The following is a 6,000-nucleotide window of genomic DNA, read 5'->3' as shown; positions in this document are numbered from 1 at the left end:
GATCAGGAAATACAACGCTACAGCACCAATAACCCATGTTGGCTTGATTCAAAGGAAAGCACAATTGGAATTTGCATAGAACTAACCCTCTCTGCCCTATGTGTGTGTCTCTCTCTGTCTGTCTCTCTCTCTATGTCTCTCTCTCAGTGTGGACACATGCGTCCAATTTCCGATTTCAGTCCGATTTAAATTGGATATTGGACACATGTGACTCCCCAGAACTAGTTTCATTGTGTCCAACTTGAGTCCGACTGGACTCCGATGTAAACCCCCAGACACACGATTCGATTCCGCTGGGAATTGGACTGGGCGCGCATGTGTCTCTCGAAACTAGATTGAAATTGGACAACAACAACTTTTGCACGTGCTTGAGCTCCTGCCCATTTCCCCCCCCCCCCCCTCCCTCCCAAGCCGTGCCCCGGAAGTCGAAAGGGAGATAAAACGTCGCTGCCAGGTGCCTGCCGGGCATAAACAAACAAACTGTGTTGCCATCAGTTGGAGGTAAAATTGGAATGTGGGTTCCATCGATGCACCCGATTATCTGGGGGATGTTGAACTTCTGTTCGAATCTTTTCGCTATGTTGGTGGCTTCTTCTGTCGTCGGCATCTTGATGAAGTGTCCCAAGGTCGACGTAACCATTCCTGTGCAGAACTGGTACACCATCTTCCTAACCGTTGGTTTGGCGACGCCGAACTGGTTGGCCACAACTCTGTATTCTGCACAGCTGGCCAGCTTGTACAGAACGATGGCGACCCTCATCTCGAGCGGTATTGGTGCGCGAACAGTCACATCATCGGGCTTCATGACTCCTTCCATAATCCCACATAATTTGTGGAATGATCTGCGAGTCATGCGAAAGTTCGCTTTCCAGTCATCGTCATCAAACAAGGTCAAAACATCTCTCTCCCAGAAGACTTTATTTCTGCTCTTCATCCAGAGTCTTCGTTTAGACCTTTGCGGTACAGTTGAAGATTGCAAAACCCTGTGCATCCCTGCTAAATTCTTCAGGGTCCTTCGCCGGCGGCGTTTTCCCTCTTTTAACACTAATCTTACTATTTGCTCCAGTTGCTTTTGCAGTAATTGCATAGTTAACATGCAACCATCTATGCACATGTCGAACGAAGCTTCTTGGTTCGTCATCTTTCTCGCATACTGATTGAAGGGTGTTGTTGTCTGTCGTTGACAGTTGTGAAGAGGTCAAGCGGAAATGGCTGTATCGCCACCAGCTGTAATGAAAACAGCGCCACCTATTGTAGTGGGGCATGACATGCATTTCGGACAAGAGCTGGATTCATCACACTGCCATGTGTTTGGAGATACACAGTTAACCCCCCATGGAGACCCCATGGAGAGAATCGGTTCGGATCGGAGTGCTTGCCATCATGTGTCCGCACTGTCTGTCTGTCTGTCTCTCGCACTGTTGGTTTCTCTCTCTCTCTATCTCCCTGTAAGTATCTGTGTCTCTTTCCTCATGGAGAGAGCTTTGCCTTCCGGCCCTGCTTCCTGCAGGGAATTACCTGCCTTGTGACAGATGGACAGGCCCTCAGCGCCGCGCGGCTAAAGTGCATTGGAGGGCTGTGCCCTTCTGTTCAGGGGTCAGGGTTCAGGTGGGAGGGACTCTGCCCTGCCGGGGGAAGTGCATCACATTAATGGAAAAGCTCATAAAGACCCAGACCTGACCCACTTCACGGGCCCAGCCCACAGCCCACAACAGCTGGAGGAATCAGACACGGCCGCCTCAGGAAGAGAATTTGAAGTTTGGACTGAACTACAGATAATTATATCATCTATGGAAATGTACATTTGTCCGTACAAAGATTGTCTTCTAGGTTTCAATGTAATGGAATTAATGAAACTTCAAAAGTAAGTTACTTCAAGAGGAGGAATGTAGTCCTAATTCAAAGCATAAACCGCTAAAGACAAACAAAACATGTTGGAGCCATATAAACAGCTACTACGTGGAAGTGTTGGCACAGCCTGATGTTGGTGTGTGAGTGAGCGTGTGAAGGAACGCTCCTTGAATATGACTGAAAACCTCAGAGTAAATATTTCCCGTTAAGACGGTAAACTGGCACAACAACAGAACATGCCGGGAGCCAGGCACTTTGAGTGCATCAAACGCTAACCCCTGCTGTTCGCACAGACCCAGAGGGAGAAGGGCTCATTCTCATCCTGCCTTCACATCCCGTCTCACTCGGAGCCAGGCACACAATTGGCATTAGAAAGTCGGCCAACGCTCTATCTCAGCGTTGCCATCTCTGTCTCGCTGAGCAGGGTTTGTATCGGCAAGGTGTGTAGCTTCAGCGCAGAAACAGAACTCGTCCCCTGCCAAGTCATTCAACCGCACTGAAAGAACAAGGTGGAGGAAAAAAGATGAAAAGGTATGGTTACAATTTCCATGCAACTTCCTCTTGAGAGAAAACACACATATTTGCATGTATAAGACCATTTTAATAGGCATACACATGTAGTGTTCTAAGGAAACTGGCTGACTTCATAAAAGGGGGAAAAACAGACGGCCTGTGTGTGTGTGTGTGTATGTGTTTGCACGTTTTTTTGCCTGGGGAGGTTCAGTGAGACAGCTCACAGAGCAGCCAAGAAGGAGGCAGGCAGGCGGGCAGGCTGGCCCTGACACAGGCACCCCTTTGTGAGAGGTGGGGGCCTTGCCGAGAGGGATGATCAAAGCAGCCCAGGGGAGGCCTGGACACTGTCTGGACAAAATGGCTGACAAGCCGGCGAGTGATTAAGACTAAGAAACCCTGGAATCAGTGAGTCTGGGGCCAGGCCTTTCCCAATCCAGTTTCTATTGTTGAACTAGAACAAGGTGTTTTTTCAATACATCCACAATCTGAAAATAGGTAAATAGGTGAGTGTCTCGTCTAGACGGGGTTCAATATTAGACTCACCACTAAAGACCCAAACTGGGAGCAAGAGCATGGAGGAGCGGGGTTAAGTGGGAACTAGGAACTCAAGCTCCAGAGCTGTTAGTGATCTAAGCCCAGAGCCCTGTGCAGCCTCACATATGAGCCTCAATTAAAGTGACAATAAACACACAGGGCACACGGCTAATGCAAGCATACATATCCATTTCCTGAGGAAAATTCATTTCTTCTTCTAGCTTCATATTGATCTTCCATCTTCATAATTCTTTATTCAGTTTTAAGACTAAAGTTAGTGGTGACATCGTTTTTTTCCAAAATGAAGTGTTCAAGTGTTTTTCTCCAAATCAAGCAATGAGAAGACAGTCGCAGAGGCACTATTTTTGTCTTCATAAGCTGCTGTTGTGGAAAAGCCATGTTCATTAAGACCGTTGTTGGATGGGAAAATAACTGACCTGTACATAGTGTGGCCTCTGCGTGCTCATTAGGAGTAAAAGCTCATATATAAGTGCCCAGGTAGAGTTACGATGCTGAATTCTGATTGTGTCTTGGTGGTCCTGTGTAATTATTTAAAGGTTCTCATTCCAGCGGTCTCCAGGGAGACCGGTGCTTTAAGCCTTGTGTAAGACATCCCATAATGACATCCCCTGGGACCACAGCAAGAGAGGCCAGGGCTCAGGTTACACCTGACACACATACACTAACATACTCTGCACCCACCACAGGAACTCATCACTCTGTGTGCACAGACACACACACACACACACACACACACAGACACAGACACAAACAGACACAGACACAAACACACACACACACACACACACACACACACAGACACACAGACACAAACACACACAGACACACACACACACAGTTTGTGGCTGTTTGTGTGGCCACTTTAAATAACTTGAATGTCCAGTCTGATTCATCACAGGCTTAATCCTGTGAAGAATAATGCCGTCATGCAGCATCCATCACACACATGTCATGTTTCAGAGTAGATCTTCCACGATGATAAACTGCTGCACACTCATGCCAGCTAACATCAATCTCTGGATCATAGTACAAACAACAGTCACTCTCATTCTGGGTCCTGTATCCACCTGCGATGTGGAGGCAGAGGCAGAGGCAGAGGCAGAGGCAGAGGCAGAGCTCCACGAGAGACACCTGTAATTAGAGAAACCGGTTGAACCAGGGCCCACCCGCCCAACGCTCCACTTCACACCTGGCCGGGAGACAGGCGGCCATGTAAACACACGGCTGTACCTGACGGGCGGACGTCTGCCTGGGAGATGCCTGGGAGCGTGCGAGCACACGCACAGAGACAGACACACACACACACACACACACACACACACACACACACACACACACACACACACTATTTGACAAGCCTGATATCCGCTCCCGCTGAAAGTCTCTGCGTGTTGGGACAAGGCTGCTCGGGTGCTTTTTCTTGAGATGAAAGCATGATTGGGAAGTGCAGGAGCACACAATGGCAGCCATGCTCAATGCTACACAAAAGTGCTGCAGGTTATGACTGGGATTTTATCAATATTCTGCCAATGATAAGAACAAGAGGGGTATATTCACAGTACGTGTATTTTCTGGAATGTGACCCCCCCCCTCAAACAGCAGCAGGGGGAGGGGAGTAGAGAGGAGCAGAAGGGAGGGGAGTAGAGAGGAGCAGAAGGGAGGGGAGGAGAGGAGAGGGGAGCAGAGGAGAGGAGAGGAGAGGAGAGGAGAGGGGAGCAGAGGGGAGGGGAGGAGAGGAGAGGGGAGCAGAGGGGAGGGGAGGAGAGGAGAGGGGAGCAGAGGGGAGGAGAGGAGAGGAGAGGGGAGGAGAGGAGAGGAGAGGAGAGGAGAGGGGAGGAGAGCAGAGGAGAGGAGAGGCTGGTGGCACCAGAGCTGAAGGGATTTGCCACAGACTGACTGTGGGTGGAGCTCTTTGGTCTCTGTCCTTTTTCAATCACTCTCCTTTCTCTGCAGGGTTTCTCTCTATCCACCGTTCTCTGTCTCATCCTCCGTATGATCCCTGTTCTTTCATTCCCCATCTATCTCTCCCTGTTTTTTTCTCCCTCTCCCTTTCTTTCTCTCTCTCTGGCTTTCTGGCAGCAGCCATGCGTGGGTGGGCGTCATTCTGATTTCACACCTCTACCACAGAGAGAGACTTTCTGCTCTGAGGACAACCTCAGCTTCCTGCTGAGGGAAGCGAGAGACAGCTGACGCCTGTGTGTGTGTGTGTGTGTGTGTGTGTGTGTGTGTGTGTGTGTGTGTGTGTGTGTGTGTGTGTGTGTGTGTGTGTGTGTGTGTGTGTGTGTGTGTGTGTGTGTGTGTGTGTGTATGCATGCGCTCCTGTTACTATGCCAGAGAATGCCAGAGAAAGAGGATGGTTACAAAAAAGCAAAAGGTGTTTGGGTTATTCTAATTTAGATTTCTGATCCTGTTTCTGATGTTTCAGTGTAAACAACTCAGGAAGTTTTTGTATACGCTTCTCCATTTCTGTACGTTGTGTGTGTGAGTGTGTGAGTGTGTGAGTGTGTGAGTGTGTGAGTGTGTGTGTGTGTGTGTTTCTGAGTTCCTCTGTTCTCTTTCCACTCTCCTCACTCTTATGGGGAGTAGTCAACGAGGGGCCGGAGCATCTGGTTTACATAAGTGAGGCATCAATTACTGAGCCATCACTGTCTGCGCTCATGTGTGTTTGTGTGTGTGTGTGTGTGTGAGAGCGTGTGTGTGTGTGTGTGTGTGTGTGTGTGCATTCAGCATGCAGAAGTGTGTCTGATCGAGTGCTCCTTTGCGTCTCTGTTTGAGACGCTGTTTGAGACGCTGCTTGAGTGTGTGTGTGTGTGAACATGTATGTGTTTGTGCCTGTGAGCCTATTTCTAAGCCCAGCTCTACTCTGAGTTTGGAGCATCCCCCTCAGAGTTAAAACAACACCTAAAATCAACACACCCCAGTGGGAACACACACCAGCCACCTTGCCTCATTCCAGAAGAGCTCTCTGTGTGTGTGTGTGTGTGTGTGTGTGTGTGTGTGTGAGTGTCTGTGTTGCGGGGAGATCAAAAGGACATGTAAAAATTGCAGGGGCATTCCTGAAGCACCCCTAATGTGGGCTAC

At 49.1% G+C, this 6,000-nt stretch overlaps 1 protein-coding gene across 1 annotated transcript in view; it reads right to left on the bottom strand.

Annotated features, from left to right (window-relative positions):
- Window positions 1-6,000, bottom strand: part of ctif (CBP80/20-dependent translation initiation factor) — a gene marked incomplete at its 5' end in the record, with an annotated part of 72,120 nt that overhangs the window by 5,642 nt on the left and 60,478 nt on the right. The window lies entirely within an intron of this gene.

The sequence above is a fragment of the Sprattus sprattus genome (assembly GCF_963457725.1).
Source record: "Sprattus sprattus genome assembly, chromosome: 11".
In the NCBI taxonomy this organism is placed as follows: domain Eukaryota; kingdom Metazoa; phylum Chordata; class Actinopteri; order Clupeiformes; family Clupeidae; genus Sprattus; species Sprattus sprattus.
The sequence above is the reverse complement of the archived record's forward strand: the minus strand, read 5'-3'. Positions and strand labels throughout refer to the sequence as shown.